Consider the following 3,836-nt stretch of genomic DNA (forward strand, 5'->3'; position numbering starts at 1 on the left):
AATAAATAAATAAATAAATAAATAAATAAATAAATAAATAAATAAATAAATAAATAAATAAATAAGTAAGTAAGTAAGTAAATATTTTTTAAAAAGGTAAAAGTAGAATAAACTTTTGACCTTCTGGGCCCACCTCTTTGGTGCAGAACAACAGAGGAGAACAGAAGCAGTGCGGGATCCTCTGGTAGTTCTGCCCCTTTGGCCCAGAGAGGAAGAGGAGCCCAGCCAGGGGCACCAACACAGCAGTGTCCATGCCTCATGCCTCTATCCCCTCTCCAAGCAAACAAGAGAAAGAGGGCCTCTCTGAGGCTCCTATTTGAAAGTTAAAACCCACTGGAGAAGAGAAGAAAATCTCTGTGATGAAGGCACACCATACCACTACAGTTGGTGAGTCAGAGGGACCAGCACCTCGCATTGGAACCTGGTCTAACTTCAGGGAAAAGACAGCTGGAACCTGAAGTAGAACCTCACAGAGTTCAACCCAGCAGGAGGCCAGAGATCTCAACTTGGGCCTTGCAGACAGAGATCAGCCTGAACCTCAGGGGACAGCTGCTGGCTTGCTGAGTCTAATTCACTTAGATCTGCACACTCCTGCCCACACTGTCTATTGAGTCAACAGAGGCACACCCTGAAGGAGAGTATTTCTGTTTGTATTTTTTTATTTCAAAGTAATATTTTTCTCTTACCTTTAATCATTTTTTTAAATTTTATCTTTTTCTTTTCTCAAATATTTTATCATTTTGTCTTCTTTTTCTTGTCTTCTTTTCTCTTGCTCAATCCCTTTCTCCCACCTTGATCTTCATTTTTCTCCCTTTTTGCTCCCCTTCCTAGGCTAATTTGAATTTATTTTCTTTCTTTTCCTTTTCTTCTCTTTTTCCTTCTCCCAATTGCCATTAGTTTTAAAAGAAAAAGTTATTACAGTCTCTAGCCTTCCTATTGCTGTTAGTTTGTTCTATTTTTGTGTATATTTTGTTCTGTCTTCTCCTCTTCTTTTCAACAGCTCTCTAGAGTTTATGTGATTTTACTGTGTCCTCTGACATCACTTCTAACCTCTCTCTGTCCTATCCCTCCCCCCCCCAGCTCCTTCTAAGACCCCAACCTGAAGAGTAAAGTTGCTATACTGAAGAATTTATTTACTATAAACATATTTTGGGCTTGTCCTAAATTTTTATTTAATTCACACAATTTAAAGGTGATAGATTAATAACTACCACAAATTGTCATTTTCTAAGCTGTGCTTGATGTTAGAAGATGCAGAAACAACATCACACATACTCAGCTACCTCATCTTTAACAAAGGAGCCAACCATCCTCACTGGAAGAAAGATAGCCTCTTTAATAAATGATGTTAAAAACATTGTATTTCAACCTGCCAAAGATTAAAACTAGATCCCTATCTTTCAGCATACACTAAACTAAAATCCAAGTTGATTAAAGATCTAAATATCAAAACAGAAATACTAAACTTACTGGAAAATAAATTAGGTAGAACTTGCAAAGACATTGGCATAAGAGAAGACTTTATGAACAAATCCTCAGCAGCATGAGAAAGTGCAAAAAGAATCAACAACTGGGATCTCACTGTATTAAAAACTTTTTTCACTGCAAGAGAAACCACCTAAAGAGCTAAGAGACAACCTACGGTGTAGGAAAAATTTCTTCCAGCTACTCCTCAGACAAAGGAGTACTATCTAGAATATACAAAGAACTGAAAAACATCAGACCCCCCCAAATACATAGACAAGATTCAAAAATGGACATCTGAAATGAAGAGACATTTTTTCAGACAAAGAAGTATAAGCAGCAAATAAATAAATGAAAAAATGTTCAACATCACTGGTCATTCAAGAGATGAAGATGAAAACAACACTGAGATTCCACCTCACCCCAGAAAGAATAGCTGCTATCAAGACATTGATCAAAAACAAATGCTGGTGTGACTGTCAGGAGAAAGGAACCTTTAGCCATTGTTGGTGGGAGTGCAGACTGGTGCAACCACTGAGGAAACCAATATGAAGATATCTTAGAAAACTAGAATTAGAGGTCCCATTTGACCCAGCTATCCCTCTGCTGGGTGCCTTGCCAAAAGAATTAAAAGAATCATACCACAGTGACATATGTGTACCCATGTTCATAGCGGCACAATTTGTAATAGCTAAAATGTGGAAACAGCCCAAATACCCATTAACTGGAGACTGGATTTTAAAAAATACATGGTTTTTCTGTAAAATGGAGTACTATTCAGCCATAAAGAATGAGAAATTAGAGACTTTTATTGCTAGATGTTTGCACATTGAGGCTATACTCTTAAGTGAAATAAATAGTACGCACGTGTAAACACCAAATTGTTTCTCTGGTGTGAAAAACTAAAACTGAATATATAAGGTTGAAATGGTATAATTGATAATGTGAAATAGGAAGGAAATGGCTAAAGGGGAGGTGGGAGGGGAAGGGAAAGGAAATAAGTGAAAAGGAAAAAATGTGAAAAAAGAAAAAATGGAAACAAAGTCTTTGTAAATAGGGAAAGTTGGATGGGGTGAAGGGAGGGCTGGGGTACGGGGGAAAAACAGGAAACAAGACACATCATGAAAAGGTACATGATCCAAACGATAAATGTAACACTTGTTTGTTTTACATGTACTGATAAATTTAATGGGAAAAAAGAATAAACATTTGATATAGCCATCCTGCTTCTGGACATACACACACAAGTTGAAGTCTGTGTGTCAAGGGGCTGTCTATACCCATGTACTTTGCAGTCTTATCTACCTCAGTGAGAATATGTAAATAATCTGAATGCCCACCAACAGATGTAAGGTTTGAAAATGTGTGATGTACACACAAGGAATGCCATGCAGCAATTAAAAAGGACAAAACCCTGCTGTTAGCATAAGGGCATTATGCTGAGTTAAATAATCCAGGCACAGAAGATAAATACTATTTGATCCACTTTTCTGTAGAATCTAAGAGTCGATTTCATATGCACAGAGTAAAAAAGTGATCATCAGAAATCATGGAGGATGACAGAGGGCTCCAGGAAGACTCCATGCGAAGGGTTGGCAGCCACAGTCAGACTGGAGGGGAAGGCTTTAGAGAACATGGTCCTTCACCGTGTATGGTGTGTTCCAAAACAGCTAGAAGAATAAGACAGGTAAGTAGGTTTGCTGAATCTTTCTGCAATATGTATGCCAATAAAGACATTTCAATGCACCTCAGAAGAAATACGATAATTTTTCCATTAAAAATAAATTAATGAAAAGTTTTGTAAACCTTCAAAAACCTAACTAGCATTTAGCTGAGCTATTGTTAACAACTTTCCATATGCTCATGAAATTTAGAAGTAAAAAAATAGAGAATTTTAAAAACTATGAAAGACATAACCTTTCCTCACAGAAAAAAAATCACCTCTTGTTTCAGAGGAAATGAAAACCATTTATTGTATAGCACCGTCTCAATTGACACAAAACACAAATATCAGTGACCAGAGGGTGGATCATTTCTTTGTTATGGTTTTTATGATTTCATCTTAGCAAAGTGGATGGAGAGACAGTGTTAGAAAGCATATTTGTGCATTACAGGCAAAGGCAGGAGCTGATCTCAGGTTGGAAGACCATTTCTTTCCAAATAAGGCTCAACTCTGGTTCATTAAAGCAGCATGTGGGGATGGAGACACAGAGGAGTACAGCAACAAAACTGTATCAATGCTGCATTTTTTATAAGTAGCAAAATGCCTTAGTCAAGCTCATTTAAGCAAAAAATTTTGTTAACTCAAAATTTAAAATTGTATGTGGACTGAGTTTTAACTATGATTTCATACAGGTCTCAAATTGTTGAAA

This window comes from Fukomys damarensis, unplaced genomic scaffold (genome assembly GCF_012274545.1).
Source record: "Fukomys damarensis isolate Sample0158 unplaced genomic scaffold, DMR_v1.0_HiC HiC_scaffold_25, whole genome shotgun sequence".
Classification (NCBI taxonomy): domain Eukaryota; kingdom Metazoa; phylum Chordata; class Mammalia; order Rodentia; family Bathyergidae; genus Fukomys; species Fukomys damarensis.